The sequence below is a fragment of the Acipenser ruthenus genome, chromosome 3 (genome assembly GCF_902713425.1).
Source record: "Acipenser ruthenus chromosome 3, fAciRut3.2 maternal haplotype, whole genome shotgun sequence".
NCBI classification, from domain to species: Eukaryota; Metazoa; Chordata; class Actinopteri; order Acipenseriformes; family Acipenseridae; genus Acipenser; species Acipenser ruthenus.
The window spans coordinates 28177821-28202877 of record NC_081191.1 but is presented as its reverse complement, the minus strand read 5'-3'; the positions used below and the strand labels follow the sequence as shown (position 1 = coordinate 28202877).

The 25057-nt window shown below is 36.6% G+C and overlaps 1 protein-coding gene across 3 annotated transcripts in view; it reads left to right on the top strand.

Moving 5' to 3' along the window:
* Positions 1–25057, top strand: part of LOC117435409 (ataxin-1-like) — a 170463-nt gene that overhangs the window by 86326 nt on the left and 59080 nt on the right. For all 3 annotated transcript variants that reach the window (XR_009315288.1, XM_034058532.3, XM_034058531.3), the window contains exon 3: positions 4153–4278. The gene's annotated coding sequence lies outside the window, so the exon portion shown is untranslated. The remainder of the gene's footprint in view (positions 1–4152; positions 4279–25057) is intronic.

Here is a 25057-nt window from a genome sequence, read left to right as displayed (position 1 = left end):
TATTCACTATTTATTTGGTTCTGAAAAAGAATGTGTAAATCTCGGATAGACCTATATAAAAATGTTCAATATTTTCGTATAGGGGTGTGCAAAAACGTGTTTCTCGTTCTTAGAATTGTCTTTAAGTACAAGCAATTAACTTCCGCATTGAGTGTTTTAAAAGTCAATTGGAAGAATATTTTCCACTCATTTGGGGTGCTGGAATTTTTACTGCTGTACAGAGACTGTAAACTGCAAACCCCTATGTTCTTATTAAATATCTACATATATCACCTATTATTATGAGACATATCAACCCCTGGTTAACTGCCTAATATAATATAATGCATAATGTTAAAATGCAAAACAAATGCAAATAATGTTACCACAGTGGAATACAGGAAACGTCTTAACACCCTAACGCTGCATCAAAATTTCTCCTTGGAAATGTTTTATAACAGGCTGTTAATGATGGCGTCCTTATGTGTGTCATTCTTTTGAAAGGAATGGCTCCATTGAATCCAATGGAAACTGAAAGTATTTATGCACATCTACCAGCCTACTGCTTACTAAGGGGTAGATGTACCAAGATTGGCCAGTCACAGTGCAAGCATATCGCAGTTTGCATTTTTGTTACGACAATTTGCAAAGTGCACATTTTGTCATATGTACTAAGAAAAAATATGTTAATGAAGAGAGCCACAATATACTCGATTTAAATATTATTTGCATCATCGTATCGATATCTCTAGTGAGAGTTGTGCGACATGTTTTCAAATAAAATAACGGCAATTGAGTTGGTTTGCTGCAGCAGAGTGCCCAAAAGATAATGTATATGCATGCAAGGGTGCAAGGATCAAAATAACATTGTTTTTGTTCAGTTTAAATGTCATCTGTATAATGCATTCTGTTCTGACTTCATTTGACCTATTTTAATACTGGTATATATATATAAAAAATGAAAGGCAGTTTAATCCCATCAGATTCTATAGTGGGGCCCCAGCCTTCACCCCAAAAAGCTTCATAATCATACAGTAGCCCCTCGCTAAACCGGACATGTTTGTCCGACATAAGGAGGTGTCAGGTTTTAAAACAATACAATGAAATGGCACACACGTACATTTACAGTTGTCGATGTATTTTAAATATAAATCATTGCGCTGAAATAACACTAATGTGTTTTATGTAGGCTACACATTACATTATGTAAAAATATAAATCTGTACAGTAGGCCTATACAGTATACACAGTAGTAAAATTAAATGAATACCTAGCACACTTTTTTGGTACTTTAGCCTACTGGTAACACAAAATAAATCATGCTGCTGCATTGTACACATTGGTGTACAATGCGAATAAAAGATTAGTTTAAATTGAAATTAAATGATTTTAGGGTTTTTTTTATTTTATTTTAATTATTATTTTTAACTTGGTCTACTTAGTAGCCTAGACAATTGACACAAAATATATCATTGTTGGAAAACATGGAACAAGTATTGAATAGCAGTTTGCTACGCATGAGGAATGACGGCTGTATTCATGTTATTTTTCTGAAAAGTGATTTAACATTGGATAGAAAAAACTGTTAGTTCCAAAAATGCAAGCACTGCTGTGATAGATGAAAGCTGCAATATGGTAGAGAAGTTAAGATTCATTTGTGTCAAAGCAAATGGCTGGCCAGCAGAACACGGCTGTACAAACAAGTCCTTTGATCTCCAGCCCTGACATGAAATTTGGGGAATCCACTGGGTTATAAAACTAGTTAACAGGTTTTTGCTTAGAAAATACAGCTGGTTTATGACGGGGTCATAAAGCTAGTTTTCAAAGGGGACCGAAGAGACCAGGCTCTAAGACTTCAGAGAGATCCAAAAAGAGATAATGCCACTGGGATCAAAGTGTCTTAGGAAAATCGGAGAGATAGGAACAAGGAAGATGACAAAAACCAGATGTATGGACCTTTGTGACACCAGGGTCTGAAGAAAGCACTGAGTTCAGAGATCTTCACACTAGAACACACACACACACACACACACACACACACACACACACACACACACACATAATGATAATGAGTTGTACCTTTTCTATTGGTTAAGTGTCAGAGAAAGAGGAGGGGAGAGACACCTATGCAGAAGGGTATTTAATGTCATGCAACAATTGTAAGAACGAGTATTCTGTGTCCTGTACCTGGGACCAGACTCCCTGCATATTTCAATAAACATAACAACTGACTGAAGAAAAGGACTCTGTGCAGTTTCTTGAATCTACTTACTCACCATCCTCTTTTTAAAGTTACATCAATCATGGTCCTATACAGATGCTCAGAATGTGCTGGAGGGGTTAGTGGCACATGTGTGCAGTCTATTGCTCCCAACATGCTGCGAAAACCAGAAATGTCACAGAAATTTGTTTTCAAGGCTTGTAAGTACACCCTGACTTGAAAATTAGGTACTTGGGTGTTTGTCTCAAAAATACATTGAGCACAACTGGCAACACACAAGAAAAAGCAGACTGGGAAATGCCAGCAACAATTACGACTGTTTAAAACATGTTTTCAAAAGTTCTTAACAAATTGATGCAATTGTAAGTGTCACAATTGCCTTCAGCTTTAGTACATCTCATTACAATATTTTTGATCCCTCATTTGCACTATTTCCACCCTGTTTTTGCGAAAGTCTGCAGGAAAGCCCAGAATTACATATTCATTTAAGGCTAAAGCGCAAATAAGAACTGCAGCTGCAAAGCATTCGTTAAAATGATGCTGACAGCGTTGCGTTTGTTTAGTACATTTCACGCTACACTTCCGACTGGTTTGCATGAGGTTTGCAATGATTGCGACAGACACAACATTTTAGTACATCTACCCCTAAATATTTTGTTTCATTTCATTCATTAAATTAACAAAGACAATTACAAGTACAAACAACACAATAAAAAACATGTGCGGTTCAAACTTAGTTAGCAGCATACAGAGATCAAAGAACAAAATAAAGAAGACATATCTATTTGTTAATGTGGACTGAAGGAGAAGCATTGGCAGGAGGTTCTAAGCAATTCCCAAAACATGCTGCATATCATGTGCTTGTATACGTGTCTTGCATGGGTGTTCCCCAGGTAATCAGAAGTTCATTAAGTTCATGTGGCTAAAGGTTAAGATGTGATGCAATCGTGGCAATACTACCAGTACTTGTAAGTTTGTTGCTGCTGAATCAGCTTTTGCATGCATTCCATTTCTGCATTGGAATCTTGAAACTGTCATTGTTTGAAAGCAAATACAAGTAGAAATGGCCCTTTGTTGTCATCACACTATCTTTTTGTTGTTGGTAGTTTCCTGAAATGAGAAGTTGCACAGGAGATGTATACATCACTTAAACCCTGTACTCTACAAGCATGCCAGAAACATAAATGTGCAGAAAATGGCATCTTGACACACCTGTGTTTGTACAGTTCTCATATTAGAAGTATTCTGCTATTTAGTTTTGCAGCTGTAGGTGTTTTTCAGTGATACAGAAGCTGACCGGCTACATTTTATAATGTTTCAAGTGTTGTTCTTTTAAACATTTAACTACTGCCAAAACAAACTGGTGATTAATTCCATCTGTCAGTGAAAACAAGATTGTGATTAGGAAATAGAGCATTTGTTTGTATTCCCAGGTCTACTTGTTATATGAACTCATTGCCGTGTTGAAAAAAGGTTGATACCTTAAGGCAAATATTCTAGTTTTAAAGCTGCATTTCACCCTATCTTTTACATAGTTCTCACCTTGTAAGCCTATAACAGAAAATATATCAGTTCTCTGATCTACAGTGGAGCTTGCTTCTCCTGAGCCACATTGGAGCCTCCTCCTACTGCTGCAGGTAGTAGCACAAACATTCCTGTTTTTCAAAAAGGCCTCAAGGAGGGAGTAAATTTGTGTGACTCCTTCTGAAGGTTGTAGTAAACATAGAGTTCATTTTCTTTTTAGCACCTGGGAATTCAACTTGTTTTCCCCAGTATAACATACTTTTGATACACTTCTTTTTTTTTTAATATTCAGATTTTATAAATGTGTTTAACCTAAAACATGAATGAAATAATGAATGTGTATTTGCATCGTACTGCAGGCATGCTTGTGGTACCTTTATTTAGGGATGATGTTCACTTTCTCTCTTTTTTTTTTCTTCCCTCCCCAGGTTTTAAGTGCATTTTGGAAATAAGAGGCTCTTTACTGAAGGTCTGCAATCTGATGGGCATGCTCCACAGGTCCTGCTCTGCAGGTCAAGATTGAAGAGACGGGTGGAAGAACTGCATTGAATGTGGTACGTTTCCTATTGTAGTATTTGCTCCACACACTGGTTGGTATTTTCCTGGCTACAAATGTGGAAATGAGCTGTTAAACACTATTTAAAGTGGCTATTGAATAAAACATACACCTTTGACCACCACTCTTGCTTTGGGAATAAAATATCTTAACTTTTATTGGACCTGTAAGCAGCTGCGTTATAGTTGTAACTTTGTTTAATTGTGATGTCCAAAGTGTTTGGGGCCTGTCCTTCCTCATGATGTTTCAACACATCACTATATTAGAGTGTTGCCCTGTTATTCCACACATTTGATAAATGAAAACTTAATCTGATTGCTGCAGAATTTAGGCAAAAATATTATTCCATTCATTAATTTGAATTGAATATTTTTGGCCATCCATTCTGTGCTGTTTCTGTGTGATACTGTACCTTCATCAGTTGATTTATGCTGGATGACTGTGATGTACAGTATTTTTTTTTTTGGTTTAGAGATACATTATGAATAGTGTAACATTAAAGCAGGAAAGGCTAAGAGTTACTAAATAAGTTGTGAGAGACAACTGTATTTTTATTGGAAACGTTTACTGGTTAAACTCACCCCAAATTGAACTGTATGATTTGGCCTGTGAAAGAAGGGATTGATACTGTCGGAGCTGTTCTCTGCTAAAAATGTTTGTGCACATGTCTTCCTAAGTACCGCTTATAGGTAATTGTTTGCCAGCTACATTATAACCTCTTCACCTTGATAAATTGACTTCAAACACAAAACTTAAAAGAAAAAAAAAAAAGAGCAAGCTCAGTTTCCACCTAGAAACGTCTCATTGTTTACCAAACAGCCTGGGCCTCACAGTCTGTATTTGAATAAGATCTGCAGCAGCCTAAGTAATTACAACAGGTATGGGTAGCTGTTCTAATTCACTTGGGTTCTATTAATAAACCAATTGGGTTTGTGTGAACAGGATGACGTCACTGGCAAGCTGTTTCTACCAGGAAGAGACAAACACAGGAAAGCTGCAGGTTTAAACACAAATGCGTACTTTTGATTATAAATAATAAAACAAACAAACAAAACACTGGAACAAAACAGCGGCACGGATTAACAAATTAACAAATTAACAAATTAACGGATTAACAAACAGATTAACAAAAATTATATATATATATATATATATATAATTTTTGGTGCACAAACTTTTTATATGCCACCCCCCTTTTTTAGCATACAATTTGTCGCGCCCCCCCCCCCCCCACACACACACTCACAGTAATAATCACAATAACAGGCAGTTCAAAATTACAGTGAGGGGCTCACTCTCACACAGTCTATAAATCTTTTATTTTTATTTTTTTTTTACTCTTAGCGAGTGAAGATTTACCTGACATTTTAAGGTTTCTAACAAATAAATCTGTGAATTTATAAATTTTTTAAAAACATGGTGATTCAAGATTTACCTAACCCATACTTTATTATTATCTTTATTTAGCAGACGCCTTTATCCAAGGCGACTTACAGAGACTAGGGTGTGTGAACTATGCATCAGCTGCAGAGTCACTTACAACTACGTCTCACCCGAAAGACAGAGCACAAGGAGGTTAAGTGACTCAGGGTCACACAATGAGTCAGTGGCTGAGGTGGGATTTGAACCGGGGACCTCCTGGTTACAAGCCCTTTTCTTTAACCACTTACATCTGAAAAACATTATCGTTCAGCAATTAAATCTAAAAACAATTGAGAAAAAAAAAATCTGGATTTTCAAAAAAAAAAAAGTATTTTGCCAGCTAAATCTGAAGCTAACATGCAAGCCTACGCCCATTGACGCGTTTGATTTGGCATTGTGTGCTGCAGAGCTCCCCTTACACTCCGACTGTTAAGAATATGTTTGTATTTAGTTTCAATATTTTGTGAAATGTGGACTTTTTTTGTGTTAAATATAGGGAAAAAAAACACGATTTACATTAAATCCGGGAAAAACAGCTGTTAAAACATTAGTGTTTTTTTTCACACTTGTCTCTCCATACATGGTAGTCGGTGTCACGCTGAATTTGGTCCCCCATGAAAATTGGTCCACTTGGACTAATTTTCATAGATTGTTCTATGAAAAATGGTCCCCCCGGACTTATTTTCATACATTAAAATTAAGAATATAACTTTGCAAGATTTGTTTTTTTCTTCTGTTTTTTTTTGTGTGTTTTTTTCCTTTGAACTGAGTAAGCAACACACCACAAAAAATAAAAAACAAGCCTTTTTATGGTGAAATTTATACAAATAATAATAATAATAATAATAATAATAATAATAATAATAATGTTATGTGAATGTTGGGTGATAAATCGTATCCGTATTGTTTATATCCCTTCAAAACAAAATAAATGTGTTTGGCTAAACAAACAAGAAGGAAAGTGACAATGCATAGCATTGACTTGAGAAATAATGTATCGATAAAGCATAGAAACAGCTGTCAAAGTATTGTTTTAGTTGTAATACCCTAAGGCTAGCTCATTTTAAAAAATGCTACAGTTCCCAAAATGTGTTCTAACGTAATTACAGTGATTTCACAATGGGGGGACCATTTTTCATGGGGGGGACTAGATTTCATAGCATAATCTATGAAAATTAGTCCGGGCAGACCATTTTTTACGTGACACCGGCATTTTGGCTCTGTTCACTGCAGTTTCACGCTCCACTTCAAACATAATTTCTCCGGTTGTACAAGTACTAAAGTGATCATCAGCAACTCATTTGAAAGGTAAGAACTTGGACTAATTAGCTGTTATGTATGTATTTATTTAAATGTTCTATCCTTATATATATATATATATATATATATATATATATATATATATATATATATATACATACATACATGTATTTTTTTTTTTTACAGCACTGTCCCTTTAGTCATAGTCGCGCCCCCTTACTGACTCTCCGCGCCCCCAACTTTGCGCACCACTGATTTTAAAGGCCACTTTCAATACCCCAAGGTTTCACAAACTCCCCTACATCCCAATGATAATTATTTATATATTTACTCACAGCACAGCACCACAAAACCCTCACCTTCACCAACATAAATTCTCATTAGCACCCGTGAACACAGGTTTTATACACCTGTGGCTGGAGCCTAATTAATCATTTAAACATTTATTCAACTGACGGCTCCAGCCACATTCCCACAAGTTTTTGCAGCTTTCACCCTGCCGTGCTGTAATACTACACACAATACACCAAAACATTAACACCAACAATACAGAAATAATACAAATATACACAGGGGCGGGGGTACCCCCATCAGAGTTTGTTACAAGTATGGCTGTATTTAAAGTACAGTAGCACAGTATTAGATGAATTAGCCCTGGTATTTTCAGAGTCAGCCTTGCAAAGTTGTTATTATTAGTGGTAGCAGGCCCAGAGGCTACAGACAGACATTGAATAATTACGTACATTTGATTAATTGATTAATTGTTAGCTGCCTCGATGTCCACAGACCACTTAGAGGAAAGGAAATATTCCAGAAGAAAAGTTGTCCCTGCTAGGTTCTGTTTACCATTTGTTCTGTTTACCATTTTAGGTTGCGTTGACCATATGATGTAGGACCTTAATATTTGCAGGGCTATATAAACACTGCAGCTAAATGTTTCTGCAACCTAACGTTGATGTCTGACTATTATGGATACTATGTTGAGGTAATGTGACTTTTTAGGTTTTTGCTTCATGAAGACTGCACATTTTTTGAGATGGGGCAATGTGTGAACAGTTTTTTTGTTTTAATTCTTTCGAAGAGTCCATAATTACTATCAATATAATTTCTTTCATTTTTCAACATGCAGGAGTATAGTGCCTTCCTTTCCAAAAAAATTTAATCAGGACGTACTTGTTGAATTGCCCTTAATTGTTATTTATAGTTTAATGAAGCTTTAACCCTGACACAGTATCCGATAAGCTGCAATGGGTGATAACAGTAATTGCTGTTCCTACACCCTGGATTTGGTTAACTGAAGTGTGCAGCTCCAAACAATGGCACTCTTTTGCCTTAAGGGACCTCTCAAGAAACTGAGCCTGTTTAAAAATATAATATTCACTCACACTTGCTAGGAAAAACCTTGGCTGCGAAATACTTCCAATAAGCTTGGCCAAAATATTAGAAGCCCCTGCAATATATAGCCTACACTTGTGCGTAAATAGGCTGCACCGCACAGTAATTGTAACATTTTCAAGCAAATGGAGCAGGGCCTATTAGCAGCCTTAGCAGAGTTCATCAAGCTTGATGTATGACATGTGAGACCTCATGCTAAACACAGACTTAAAATTGAACTCAAGCTAATTAAATATGGGTGTAGTAGTTTGAAGCAGCTGACTAATTGGAATCTCAGATTTGATAAAAACCACACAGTGCTTTAAATGGCTGTGCATAGAGCTTTAAAGTACACCTTTATAATTTGGGGTGTTTAGGTTTCTTTGTGCTTCTCTTTAATAATAAGCCAATAAACATGTAATGTAAATAAAGATTTAAGCCACTAAATTCATACATTACTTTGTACATTCGTCTCTAGCAAGTCTTTTATCTATTTGTGATTTACTTCTAAAGTGGTATGGTGTTACTGAAGTCGATGAGTGTATTTCTAAATCTAGAAGTCCCATTTTTAATGCACTTTCCAATATTCCACTGCATGTATACTGTAAACCAGTGTTTTGTTTCCAAGTTGCAAATCCCTCTCACCAGCAGGTGTCATCACAGTCTTGCAGAGTGAGTTATCAAGACTCACTTAATTTATTATAGAGGTAATGTTGCAACAAATTTAATAACCAATTTAGTTTTACTAATTTTCCCAATTTAAACCAATTTACAAAAAGTAGTTCATGAAATAGGAGCAGATTAACATGATATCACACTAGCAAATATGTAATTTGTGTAGGCAACCAAACAGCTTAAGAAGATATACTGTAACAGCCGAACACATTGTGTTTGGTGCTATGGACTTTTAGGGTTACAAATGTATTTCATGTGGACTGTTTTGTTTTGAGGTTCTACAGTAAGAGAGTAGAAAACAACTGAGGCTTCATTGGTTGTGATTGATAAACAAACACCTTTACTGTTTTATCAATCCATATGATTTAATTTCTATTTTTTTTTATTCAAGTTGTCCAGTAAAATACTTAGTTCATGCGCAAATACAGAGTAAAAAAATTAGATCAATAAATGCTATTGATATACAAAAATAGATATATAGTATTTTCATATATACTATAGCCTACATGATATACAGTGCTCCCTCGGGGGACACCAGTATGAGATTATATATATATATATATATATATATATATATATATATATATATATATATATTGTAAGATAGCGGGTAGTGAGAGACAGCAGGGAGGGGGTTAAAACCTCCCTGCGAGAGAAACATGTGAGAAATGCACCTTTTTTGTATTGTTTTGCTTTTTCAGTTAATCAGATTTGTTAATTGTATTATTGTTTAATTGTTTTATTATTAATTATCATCCGCACCTGGGCGTTATTAAAAATTAGATCCAGGTGCGGGGTTTAAAAGGAGCGCAGTCATATAAAAGTAAGTGCTTGAGACCGGCGTGTTTTGTTTTGTTTGTGGTGTCAGGTAAACGGCTTAGCCGTCCTGCAAGTTAGTCAGAGATTAACCTGTATAGTTAGCGCTCCAAGAGGAGCTAGGTGTTTATTTTGTATTTGTTTTATTTTGTGTTTATTAAAATATAGCGCGTCAGCGCTTGAAAACGCCATTTCTGTGTGCTGGGTCGGATTCTTAAAGGGGCAACAAACCCGAGTGGGTGCGGATCTTTTACTATATATATATATATATATATATATATATATATATATATATATATATATATATATAACAGGGGTGGGGGGCGCCGCAGTACACAACACACATCTGACTAAAATACAAAATAAAATAACTCCTTTTACAATGCACATATTGTGAAGCAATGGGACCTGGAGAAATGTTCGTTATATCAGGGTGTTCACTATAATAGGGTTTGGCATTTTTCTGTATCAGAATAATGACAAAACGGCAGATTTGAATTGAACATCAATATATAGTACTTTTATGAAGATTCCTTCACATTGATCAACATTTAAACGGTTTTGTGACAAGGTACTCATGTCACGTGTGGGTAACAGCATAGCAAGACAGAGAGACGTGGGAGTTGGAGTTGAAACGCCAGCACAGGATTTATTAAACACAAAACAGAAAGTAAACAAATGGGTCATGTGACGCTACCAACGATGGTAACGCACAGAGGACACATACAGAAGACAGACAAGCAGCAAGTCTCAATCGAGCGCCCGTCTGTAAACAATCATTTGATCAAACATAATAACTCCAAAAAGCACACAAAACAAACCCGTTTCCACATATAAATTACACCAACACTAATTTTATAGGTATGTTTAAAAGAAAACAGTAAAGAAACAGGTGTTCGTTATAAGAAGGGTTCGTTATTGTGAAGTTAGCCTGTATTAAGTTCGGGGGTGGGGGGCATAAACATAAATCTGTGGTATCACAGCAGTCCCCTGGGCATACACGTCATGTGACATACAAAAGTCCTTTCCTCTGATGGACCCTATACTCAACCATAAGCCTTTCCCATTATTTAACTGACAAGTAAGGAAGGTTTCCAAATGTGGATTGCTATATGATGCTACATATCTCTGACTTACTAACATTACCCTGTAATACTGCAGTAATTGATTTGACAAATGATAATTTCTATAACTGGTGTATCGCTGCAACCCTAATGTGATGTTATAATAATTAAGGAAAGGGGGTGCCATTATTACATAGTCCTATTATGACATCAATAACTTATTAAATCGCACCTTCTTAAATGACAGAAAGCATGAACAGTATGGGACAAGAAACATTGGCTTGAAAATTGCTTATTTTTGCTTTTGTATAAGAACTACAACTAATTGCCTGATAGGTACAGTATGAACTCATACTGCTCACACTACTCTTAAAGATGTCTGTGGATAATGTAAAGCTTAACTGATATACACATTTTTTTATAAACATAATTGCCAGTGCCAGTAATCACATATAAGTCGTGTGCATTTAGTGGCAAGCTGATGCTTCATGAATAGTTGTGAAAGTGCCCGCTTCAAGAGCATCGTTCTGCTAGTATGAACCTAATATATATTATATAAAAAAAGTCATTTATTTATTCATTTTTACAGCTTATATATCGAAAGACATTTACTGACCATACTAGAATGCATAGTTGTGTATATTGTCTTTTTTTCTCTTTCAGCATCGTGAGATCTGGTTTTCTTCCATTTCTCCGTGTAAAATTAGGCCATGGGAAAAGAGCCAAGTAAATTAATAGTGGACTTTTTTTTTTTTTTTTTGTCTGGGAATTGTTTGCTTATGATTAACAATTACCTTTTAAAAAACATTGTGCATTCTAATTTTCTCTCAGATTTCTTAAGGAATGTTTTCTTAAAGGAAATAGTGTTTGGCTGGATCATGCTTATCATGGGTTTTTTTTTGTTGTTGCTTTTTTTTACCCAAATTGTGTGTTAGACTATCTACAGTACTTCATGATGATTTTTTAAATCTTTTTATTACCCATTAACATTGTCCTGCCCTAAATTAGCTCAAGTATATTTAACTGGCAAAAAATAATATTTAGTTCAACTAAACTTTTATAACTTGAAAAAACGTATGTTAAGAATGTCACAAAAAGGCTAATAGTATTTAACTGTGCCACGCAATTTTATTAAGAGGGTTACACAGCATGTGCTTCATTTAGTTTTAACTGGAAAAGTACTTTCACTAGTTCTTCTTCTTCTTATTTATTTCTTAGCAGATGCCCTTACCCAGGGCGACTTACAGTTGTATACAAAAAAATACATAAAGAATTACAGTAGAGTACTTGTAAACGAGTTGTGTCATAGGGGGTATCCTCCGTCCCCCACAGGCACTTGATGGTCACATATGTGGTCCTTACTGTAGGTTAGCTTGGTTTGGTCACCCCTGCTCTGTACTGTAATGTTGCACTATCAAGAAAATACATTAGAAAGGACTTCAAGTGCACACCCAAAGGGAAGCGGTGACAAGGATACTGAAGTTAATAAAGAAATAATTGAATTTGTAAGGGACTACACTGTGTAACACTATCCAATTAAGTACAGCAAACTGCACGTTTATTATGCTGATATATGGGCAGGTGTCCATGGCACTGACTGTTAATAATTAGTAACAATCTGGCAGTACAGACAGACACAGTGTCTTTGTATTGTGACTATGTAAGATTGTAGTCAATGCTAAATTACAATGGGGATTCAAATGGGGATACTATTTATAATTGAGTGTTTGAAGTTATGGGTAAGGTGTTGTTGTAATACTAGATTACGATAATAAAGGCTGTTAGTGTTTTGTTTTTTGTTTTTTTAATAAGCTTTTGTGGTTATATTTTTGGAGAATGTTGCTATTGGCACATGGTTTTCATTGTTTGGTTCACACTTTTCTATTTTTATTTTTCATTAAAAAACAAACATAAACTATGAGTTCCAAGGGTCGTAAGCTATCGCGGTGGTGGTTACATTTTTAAAAAAAAAGGGAATAATGTTTATGTTGGCCATCACTAAGCTCAGGCCTTGTTTACACAGCCTGCTAGCCAAATGTTGAGGCTTGAATTTTCCAAGACTGTGGGGTGACAAGGTTTTAAACAGAAGATCCATGTTGCTAGTACTCAGAATTGCTCAACTTTGCATAGGGTAAAGTTTCAGAAATAGGGAAGGAAACCTGTAAAGAGAGAATGAGCCATTTCAGTGTCTCGACAAGTAACTTGATTGCATTCCAAAAAAACAGCCTGCGAGTCTAGAATTTGAACTACATACATTTCAGCTTTTAGAATTCCTCCCGTCGAACAAAGACATCTAGCCTCACTGCCCTGCTGATAATGATGTCACCTTCTCCAATTTCTTCAGTCCCCGTTGGTTTCTGTATATGAAGTATATACTGATTTCATAGTTGTTGGCTAAATTGAGCAAGTCTTGGCCACTCTGCACATGGGAAAAAAATGTACTTGGCTTGGAAAGACGTAATACTCATTGTGTAACAACTCGGCAGTTAAACCCAATTAAAGGGCAACAGCAGCAGCCCAAGGAGGCTCTTTAGAGGAACATTGGTACACACAGACACAGAGACATACACACACACACACACAGTCATCTGTCTGTGTGCCTGAGGCTGAATCTGCCTTGACAGAAATAAGCCCTATAACTTTTCTCACCAGCGATTGGGTGGCTCCATTGTGAGTTTAGAATCCAAAGAAGCTCACAATCAACACCAGCCAAGAGGCTGAACTGGCAGCGTTCCATTCAGATATTGACCTGAGTACAATTTGTACTCAATGGTTCAGGGAGCCTCGCGTGTAGTTCAGCTGCTGGTGTCCGCATGGTTACATTGCCATATGAGAGCAGGATATACAGTGGGGTAAGCAAATTCTAAGGCACACTGTGTCGTTCTGATTCTGAGAGCAAACCACTGTGAAAGCTGAAAGCAACTTGCTCGAGGCAGGGAGAGAGAGACAGAAACGGCAAGGGCAAGCACATTCCAGCATCTTGGGTGTTTTAATAGACCAAAGCAAACATTTGCAAAGGAGGTTAAGTTATGAGTATAACCCCAAGTGATTTATGAAAACGTTTGTGAGAGCACTGCCAGTGTCATTAAGAGGTCTCATTACAGGACACATGCAGTTCATCTTACCAGTAGTTATGTTTGTCATTAACCCTTTCCTTTCCTCTGCAATAGAAACTTACAGAACATCCTTTATGTGTGGGAACTGCGTGTGCGACGCATGCATTATTTTTATAAGTGTTCTTGTTTTGGTGTATATTTGTTTGTTTCTATGAAATATTGTGAGGCGTATAACTGAACACCTAGTTGGGTTGAACTAACAATGTGTACAATACACAGCTTTGTAACAGTGGTGGTGAGACCTAAACAGGTACAGATGTTTATAATAAACTGTTCCCCTATTAATAGATCTAATTTGTTGAACAATTATGATAAGTTCTTGTATAGTGTTTGCTACAGATTCTCACCCCATGTGCTTAAAGTAGAGGCGGAAATCATTGTGGATTGGTCACTTATCCCTCCAGAAAATGTAAACTCTTTGCAGATTGGTTACGTCATATCAGTACTGTCCTGGCTACCCAAGATACCCCCCCACCTCCATTTTTAACAATGTCCTCTTTTTTAGTTAACTGATAATGTCAAGGGCTAAGAATGGAATGGAACTATAATATTCTGGTCTACTGTACAGTAAATGATCTAATATGTGAGGTTTATATAGCATGGAAGGGAAAATGTATGGGTAAATGTTATCGTTGAAGTAGTCTGACAGCAAATTGAATAAAGCACCTCAAGAATTTTATTCCACGAGCAAAAGTTCTAATTAAATCAAATCCGCTAACTGAATTCTTAGCCGTCCAGAGATTGATGATAAGGAACAGGATAGATAGAATTTGACGACATTCTTGTTCATTTAAACCTCAATATATATACTGTAAATTGGAAAAAGTTATTGGCAGCTGTACAGTGCACAGTGTGTTCATTTGATTAAAGTTTGAGTGAATTCCTAGACTGACACAATCTACAGCACCTTGCCTAATTAGAAACAAAGTCTGAAAGGGAACAAGGAAGGATTAGCTGTCAGTTTATTGTAGCCTGTCAGCATTATGATGATTTTAATGTTGCTCACTTGCACACCTTTGTTCAAATACCAGTGGCCCTCATAAAATACAGATTGCTGGCCACGTACGATTTATGCATTGTAAGGGATAATAAACGATAAATGTTTAATCCGTAAAAATAATTCACTGTTGCGTGCTGTTAGGCACAATAAAACTGTTGATTGTGAAAATAAAAATTTGAGGAGTTTATGCCATTTAAAACATTTCTTCCTGATAGATACTTGTTCAATAATGAGATGCAATTGATTGTTAATTTGGTAATTGCATTTGGTTTTTGCTCTTTTGTTGCGCATTGTTCAAACAGTTAAAATGTTTCACTGTCGTATTGTGGGAATGTTGTCGTGAGTTCCTCGGAGTTTGAGTTTGAAATCCCACTTACACAGACAACATTGTCTGTTTAAGTGATGATAGTAGCAAGGACTATGTTTACAACATGAAAATGGCATTAGCAAAATAACAAAGGAATGTGGAGTAAAGGTACTGATCATTTTGCAAAAGCTAAATATCACTGTCAGCAAGAAGTACTCAGGCAAAATGTAAGTGGCCTGTAAGCTTGTTTGAACAATGATATGTGAAATTAAAATTAGAAGGGGAGATGTTTGTGGAAGTGAATTTGTAAATATATATATTTTTATTATGTTAATGTATAATTGTATTACAAGAAATGCTAAATGCTTTTTTCTGATTTGTGGTTTCATTGACGAAATCAACGGTTTTCTGTGGATTTGTAGCGCGCACTGTGGTTTCGCTAATCAACAGTATATCTGCCCCACACTCCTCTTCTCTTCAGAGCCACACACTTTTAGTTAGAAGATTCATAGAATGAATCAATCAATAGATCAAAGGGTGAAGTCTGACTTTTGTATTAGGAAAGATATGGCCTCTGATATATATACTGTACACACCCTGTGTCCCATTATCTGTATTAGATTTTGAAGCATTTGTCAAGGCTGTCTTTATCTTATGTTTTTTTCGGAGATAAATAACCGATACTTAAAAGTGACAGATGTTATCACAGTTATCAGTTGGTGTCCCAACCCTACCATAGCATTGTACAGTGCAGAGCATAGATAGTAAGCAAATTATGGGCAAGGGTTTTATTTTTTATATACCATACATAGAAATGCCCAAAGGCTGTGCAAAACAACCTAATTCATAAACACATCCTTTCAGTTTTCACCTTCTTATTTATACTGTAGCCTATCACAGCTGATGGGATTGCAACTCATAATTCAATGTATATATTGCTAACACTGACTTTCACAAACATAGGTGTACATAAAGCACAAAGCACTTTATTTAATATACATTGGTTACGCTCCAGTGAAGACATTTGCATTTTACACCCAGAAGAAGTCTTAAAAAAAAAGAGGCTACCACTTGCTTTTGGACACAAGCTGAATTATAACTTTTGGATTTCTTCTGAGAAAAAAGTGCAAAACAACAGGAAATGTTTTATTATTATAATTCAGGTAACTGATTTAACTTTACCGCCTGAGTTAGTGTTTTTTTTTTTTTTTTAAATACAAGTGTTAGCAAACATTAGTTAGTACACTATCCACCACATACACCGTACAGGGCTGTTTCAGGCATCCATTTATATTGGGCTAATAGTGTTTTGCCATTTGCCATTCCCGTTGATTTCAGTAACAAAGGCATCGTTTATACCGTGTTAAGCACGCCGTGTATTTCGGGCAAACTCAGCTGTTTGGATCTCGTTATGTGCCATTCACGTAGATTTAAATAATAAACACTGCTTATTACTGTAGGAATCGCTCTTACTAATTCACCAATCAGCTGTTTTCACCTTGTTATTGCATATATTTAAATACAAAAGGTAGCACTTTACTGTAGTAAAAGCTTGACAGATCGATCACTCAGCTGAGCGATTACCCCTGTACTGTACAGTACCTTGGCTATTTAATTCCTGTACGCAGTGTTAGGTTTACAGTGAAAAAACAGCACTGACTGCAACAGAAACCATGGCGGGCAAGAGAAAAGCGATGCGCATCAGCATGAAAATTCAGTGTAAATAAAATGTCTGTTAGATGCTGTGCGCTTGCTAAAGCATGCTTGGAACTCTGTCAGTCAGCAAACAATGCAACGTTGTTTCAGAAAAGCTGGGGTTTCTGTAGTTGAGGAGGAGAGTGCTGACGAAAATACAACCGAAACTGAAACTATGACAACACCACAGGGGATGCCAGAGGAAGAATTCTTAGCTGTGTCACCTTGGCGACCAGGACGCTCTACCTGAAACAGACACAGATGACGTAAGCGTGCGCACTGTGCTTGTAACACTGCGCCGTGGTATGGAGCAGCATCCGGATATAGAGACGAATTGTGATTTTTTTGAAAACGCTGAAAGTTTGCCGTCCATAATTGCAAAAAAAGATCGTTCAGATCACAGCATATCACAGAGTTCTTCGCTGGAAACAATTTGCAGTCATGTAGCCTACCTGCTCTGTACATTTCTGCACTTGCATTACTTTTTTGCTTACTTTTTATTACATTCATATGTTTTAATACATCTTTTTTATTTGTGTAATGAGTGTCTTAATAAAGATTTAACCTCATACACGCTTGTTTGTTTTGATTTCTGTACTGGTGATTGGGGGACATTTTGAATGTCAGGTTATTGTGTGGGAATTATACTGTCCATCGCTTACTACAGTTGAATCACATTAACACAGACGCGCCCGTTCTAAGCCGTGGCAACTGTATGTGCATTTTGACTATATGTTGGTATTTAACGTAACATTTAGTAAAGGTTAATTGTTTACAATGTACCACTATTGATTTTTAGGACAGCTCTCGTACTTTGCCCATACACTCTGGCTTCATAGACTTTAGTGCTGATCTCAAAATATTAAGTTTCGGGTTTGAAATTTATATGCAGATATTCGTAAGACCAATAGCAAAATAATAAATGCATATTAAAATTTAAAACACGTTGAATTAAATTATTTCCAGAAAGTATATAATATGAAGTGTAGGCCTATGGATTTTTTTTTTAATGTTTCATACAAATCTTTATATTTCACATTAGCAATAAAGTTAAATAAGCTCTACTATATATTGCAAAGGCTAGAAGTATAAAAAATAATTCATGTTTCTGAATATAACGAAACACTGCTGTCACATATGCCCAAATTATTCAATAAATGTAAATATTTCGAAATACTTAATTAACAAATGGTGTTATGCAAATAAAGAATAGCTTTTTGTTTATCAATCACAGCAAAGGCAAACGCTAGGCCTATCGTTTTCTTAAAGGGAATGTCTTCTAACGCCTGCTCTTTCTTCATTTGTTAGCAATAACAGAATTCTGTTAGCGCCCAGCTCAAACTACTCTTCAGAATAACAACATGAAGGGGACGGTGCAATCCAGCATTCTTTACCCTTACGTTTTAGTTTTCTCCGGTTTATACAAGATCAGACCCCTTAAGTTAATTTACATAAGCAAAATTTAAAGTTACTGGCACTTGAGGATTTGGTTTAGGTTTCCGTTCCTTCATAAAATTCCTAATCCCAGACTGCTGAATTGCCCCTTTCACTTCGTTAAACTACATGACCTCAAAACACAGCAGTAGAACAGCAGATGTCTTTCTTAATGGGGACTGTGGAATGGTGGAGTGGCCATGTTGCTATGGTAGCCAGCACTTTAGTATTCCAACTGCACACTTACAAGAGCACATAGTCGAATTCATCTGAACCATTAGAACCGTCGAGACTTCTCAGAGTAGGTAGGAAAGGAGCATTAGTTTGCAATTCTCACACAAGCCTTTTCCTTTGAATGATCTCTTTATTAGCACAAGTTACCAGTGTTCATGTAAGATTAGACTGTCTATAGACTACATTTCTTACCCATTTATCTGTCAGCAGTGTGGAGTAGTGGTTAGGGCTCTGGACTCTCGACCGGAGGGTTGTGGGTTCAATCCCCAGTGGGGGACACTGCTGTTGTACCCTTGAGCAAGGTACTTTACCTAGATTGCTTCAGTAAAAACTCAACTGTATAAATGGGTAATTGTATGTAAAAATAATGTGATATCTTGTAACAATTGTAAGTCGCCCTGGATAAGGGCGACTGCTAAGAAATAAATAATAATCATTCAATGGATAGACAATATCATGTCTTCCCCGCTCACCTAATGATAATGTGTAGTTAGTCTGAAAGTTTCCTTTGCAGTTCCAGTACAGTATGCATCAACATTATGAAATCACTCACTTGGGAGTTTTGAGACATGTTTACATCTTCTCTGTTACGCTTTTTAAAAAATGGATAGCTTTCTGGCTTTTTGTTTTTTATCATAAAATTGAAATTAAATCCTTTACACTTTCATGGTAATTTATATAAGCAGTCAGGCAGTGAGAGTGGTTTCCTGTAGACTAAGGCCACTGGTTTGAGACCACTTGGAAGATTAAACAAAGTGCCAATAATTACCAGCCTCTCTAAATGTCAGTATGTTCTATACAGTGAGTGTGGCAGGACTACCTCCTCCCATTGAGAGTGCTGTCTCATGTGTTCTTTATGTGTAAGGCCTGTGATAGCAAAGGCTTATATTATTAGTTATTGCTACAAAAGAAAGCTATATTTATCTAGAAGTTTAAAAGTAAGGCAACAATTCCAGTACTGTGGCTGTTCTTCATTGCAATATTATGAAATGTTTTTTCTTTTTCTGTTTCTATTTTTTCATTGGGATCTATGTTAATAGAAAGGAACTGTCTGTTAAGAATTGTATTTTCATCATGTTTGTTTACAAGGCAATGCTTTTTATACTGTACGGGTCTCTCATTTCCATAGAAGAAATGGCTTATAATAAATAACCTCAAAGTACACAAAAGTTGAAATTGTAGACTTAGCTTGTTTTACAAGTGAAAAAAGTCTGGTGTTCTCAATAATGTTGCCTCCAGTGGGTGTTAGTTCACATCAAAAAAACACCTCACAAGTTGGCACAATTATCGGTCTTGGAAAGGACCTGGACTGAATGTGTTCAGGTCAGGATTGAGGTGCTGTTACAGAGGTAGTTTAAAATACATAATATATATATGCGATATATCTTCATATAATATACCAAGTTCTATGAGGACCCTGCTCTAGTCGGAAAACAAAATCTCTGGGGTTTCCTTGCCTGAAGCCTAACATACAAGCAAGACTCTTCTGAAAATCAGAGGTAAAAAAAAAAAAATTCTATAGGGAATAACATTGCATCAGACAAGTACATCTTCTGAAAAGGCAAAGCGAATGTTTGTGCTAGCACAGCGAAATCCCCAAGTGCCCAGTCAAGCTATGCCGGGCTATTTATCAGAATATTCATAGGAGAAATGAAGGAACACAGGAACTAAGAAGGAAACCACAAATCGATCATGCAGCCTGCATTTCTACAGGGCCTTTGTAGCCATTCTCTTGCGTGGGGTGGTTACCTAGTGAAACAACCCACAACAAGCCAATCAAGGGTACATGCCTTTGACACAGTGCTATAGCTCTATATACCTGTTGTTAGAGTAAAAAATTGAAAAAAGAAAAGATGATAACCGCACACTCAATTGCAATCCAAAAATAATTTATTAAAAGAAAAAAGAAAAGCTGACGTTTCGACACTGGAGTGTCTTCGTCAGTGTATAAGTTAGTACAAAACAGATATATTTAAAGGTTTCAAGTAATCAATCACAGGTGAAGAAAAGTCATTGCATTCACGTGAAAATTCAATAATCAGTATAAGGAAGATTAACAAAGTCAATTACCAATTTAGAGTTACATAGTTAAATGTAACTCTGAATAATCACAAACAGTATTATTAACGACAAACAAACAAAAACAAACAAAACACTCACGTTTCACAGCCCAGGTTCTCCTTCTGGTCATTTATCATAACCATTCACAAAGGAACAGATCACATCACTACATCCCCTATTTATAACATCACCCATGATCCCTTGGTCAACGAGCGCATCCGCTCCTCCAATCCGCGGATGCCACACCGTTTCCCGTCCGGGTCATTGAGTTCATATCCTGTAGATTTGCCCCATTTCTAGATGACTGACTTCCACCTAACCCTGGGAATAAACTGTCATGCCATTTAGTCCAGGGTGCTCTGTTCCCTTTACACAGCGCCCTCGCAGGTCGGGAGGGAGATCTAACACCAAGAATCATTCGATCTCTGTTACAGGGATACTTACTAGGGCACTTCTCTGACAAGTACTGCGGGGTCTTTAAGAACCGCAAAGCTAACAGAAGCTTGTTTTTCCATCTCCAGTGATTGACATTTTTTTTCACAGCCATGTACTGTACTATTGCTGGGTGTTTTAGAGGCATCATCTCCAGGTTAGCAAGCCTGTTGCATGTAACTGCTTAGATTTAATTCAAGAGTGACGAGAGCTGAAGTGAGGATATGAACACACTTAGAGTGGATGCATAGCTTAAAGCAGTGGTTTTCAACTGGGAGTGCTGTTTGCTGGATGGTTATGGGAACCAGTGTGGAATTCCAACAAAAGACAAACAGATTTTCCTATCTGAATCGATGCTGTAATAGTGTTAGTGGATTTTTCACCTGCATATGGATTCAGTAAATGTTGACGGAAGGTTCCGATTTTCAATGTAAGTTTCAATGATTACTTTTTTTTGTGAAATTGGTTTATCACATGCTGGTGCATTGTATTATAAATGTAGTAAAATAAACATAAGGTATTTATTAGCGTACTTTGTACACATACTCAGTTATCACAAGGGAAGTTAATTCATTACCTTAGTTTTTAAATGTTTGAGTGTTAAGCATTTCAGATGTTGCTTTAATGCTCAGACATTGTCACAGATCTGTAGTCTGCAGTGTCAGTACAGTAGTATGCGTATAAGGGTAAAAGTTTTCATGTTCAATATCTATTGACACGCACGTTAGAAAAAACATTCATTAGTTCACCGATTGTTTACAAACATTCCAAAATGTTAAAGTTAAAACTTTTAAACCATGTTTATTCTTACAATTTTAACATTTAAATAAACAGACGTGAGCAATTATCACTGTCTTTCCCAATCACTTGCATGCATGTTGGCCAATCAGTAGTCACTTGATTTCCTAGTTGCAGTCTGATTATGCACAGTCTGGCACCCTCTAATAAGCCTCTTCCAGACTCTTTGCTTCAGCAGTCAATTAACAGTAGCTAACAGTAACACCTCACTATTCTGTAGTCAGTCTCATAGTTTGTAATAAAGTGGCTAGCATCTGTTTATATTCCCATCCAGACCTGGGAGCCTTTATAAACATTTAACATGGTATTTTTGTACTTTTCCCATGCTTTTCCCATGGTTATACTATTCATTTACCATAGTTTACCCTTGTTTGACATATTTTTTAATATGCATTACCATACCTCTCTGTGATTTACAATGCGTTCATGCTTTATTACACTTTGCTGTGCTTTTACTATGGGAAACTTTTATAGCTGGGGAATAATCGATGTTTCTGCAAGGGCTGTTTTCAGTCTATCAGTTGATGTAATACTGTTGTGTTTAGCTGCTGTAATGGAGATAAGGCTTCCTGCTTTGCGGAATGAAGAGCACTAGGCAGTATACAGGGTCAAAGAGGGTATTTATTAATACCCCCCCCCCCCCCCTCCCAGATATGTGTTAGTAATTACCAGACTTATGTTTCAAATCATGAGTTATTTCTTTGGACTGGAATGAAAGAAAAAGCTCCTAATGAGTGCCTTACAGCAACCTCCTGATTTTCCAGTGAGATTAAAGCCTCAGTGTCCCACAACCATGTCCCTTTACACAAAAATATGATTCCCTGTTTTTGTTTACTGCATTCTTTCATAATTTAACCTTCTATTCACCCACACACAAATGTGCTACTTTGTAACTGTTGTAACATGCTCAGCAGCTAATTGCAGCAGTTGAAAGGATGCAGGAAGTAGGGCTTCTGGAGATGCAGCAGCACCCTCAGATCCAGAGGAATGGAAGAAGCAGGGGTGCAGAGCCCTACCTCCAAACTGTTTAACATTAGTTTGGAAGATCTACACTGCCTACAACAATGTAATGCATCAAGATCGCTGATTCAACCAATTAGCTTTGTCATGCTGGATCTGGCATGACACCGACATGTTCAAGTAATTGGACTGTCAAAGATGTACTGGAACCGAGAAAAAAGTTGCTTCCATCCTGCCTCCTTTACTGTAAATCTGACAGCATTGTACAGATGGGTAGTCTGGGTAGCAGGCAGTGCATTTTAGCAGCAGCTACCTGTCTAGTAGTAGTGAAGTACGATCTCAATGGAGCAATGTACAACAATGGGTCTGAAGGTGCAGCAAAACTGATCTGGAGCAACAACCAGACATGGTCAAAAAACATGAACATGACATACTGATTACTTTTTTTCTGGCGATCCCCCACCCCTTAAAAATCCCCTTAAAAATCTGTTCTCGTGTGACTGAGCAGTTGTATTGAGAGGTTTTAAATGTGTGAATTCCATGTCTTCCGTTCACTCGATTTCTGCATAGCACAGCGATGAGTCCTCAAAGGACACTGCAGTACAAAGCTACTTCATTTATTAAAGAATCTAAGCTACTAAAAACAGTATAAATAACACCTTCAATGTTTTAGCTCAGAAAGCAAAACATCAATGCACCCTTTGACATGAAACACCTATGTTCTGTAGCAGATTTGTTCAAGTTGGGCTTCAGCTAGTCTGTCTCAAAATTTAAATACAATACATATCTTTTCAAAAGCTCTTGAGCCCAAAAACAAATACTATGGACTTTTGATACAATCATTCAAAAAGCTCAACAAGAATTTACAGTAGGGTTTCTTTGTGAATTGAGACTATAGGTTTTTTGAGGGACATGCATTAAATGTACAGAACTGTGCTATTGAAAAGTTTGCTATAAATGCTGCACGTTAATTGTTAATAAGATAGCACTGACATTTCCTCCATCCTTTCTTGGTATCCTAATTCCATATGGTTAAAATAGTGCAACCAGTGGTTTATTATTATTATTATTATTATTATTATTATTATTATTATTATTATTATTATTATTTATTTCTTAGCAGACGCCCTTATCCAGGGCGACTTGCAATCGTAAGGTTTAGATCTAATTTCCTCGCAATCTGGAAAATCAGAGTTTCAAAATTATAATGAGCAATTTCATAAGCTTAATAACACACTTCAAGGCGTGGGTGTCAACTAATTCATTTAAATACAGGGTGCGGTAGAAAGTGGTATTTATAAACTGTCTGTAAGGGGGACATATTCTCACAGAACTCCATTTATCTGTTCTAAAGGGCTTTGCCCACTGGATCTGTTCCTGTCTTTTATCATCCGTCATCCGAAAAAGTCGTGCCTCAATCCATTGCACACTAGATGCACTGATATCGCACTTCAGAGCGCTGATGTGCAGTGGAGGCTTTGTAGTAAATATCCCTAGTTTCAGTATTTTAATAAAAATAAATTCTGTTGTTAATTCTTGCATAACTTTGAACACAGAAACATTTTTAAATGTAGTATAAACTTAATGATCAGCAAACACTGATAACTAGAGTTGCTAGCAACTATAAAGGCATCCAAGCAGTTATCGTGAAATTTAAGCGCATTGGTTAGCGCACTATGTACAACATTTTTCACAGCTGTGGTATTTACCGTTCATGAGAAGACTTTTGAAAATTGCTCAATTTTCATTAAGTCTAAGATGGCTGCCACACCTTGTGACCAAAGTCCGCCATATTAACCATGGTACAACATCCCATAGTTCTCTACATCAGAGTCAAATTTTGTGCATTTTGGTGCAGCCGATAAGAAGTTATAGGCAGTTTTATAGCCAGTTGCGTATGTTGATGATGCCATGCATCACGTCTGACCTTTAGGAGAGATCAGAGGTCGCGGGCGATGACGTTTTTTCATAGAGCACATATGACTTCCTATACGTGTTCCATTATAACTATGACCCTGTCGGCACGCCCTAGGAGTTAAAATTTCAACGTAAATTCCAATATGGCCACCGCGCCGTGTGAGCAATCTGTTTTAATCTTCAGCAGTTATTAATTTCCAATGGTCTGTACA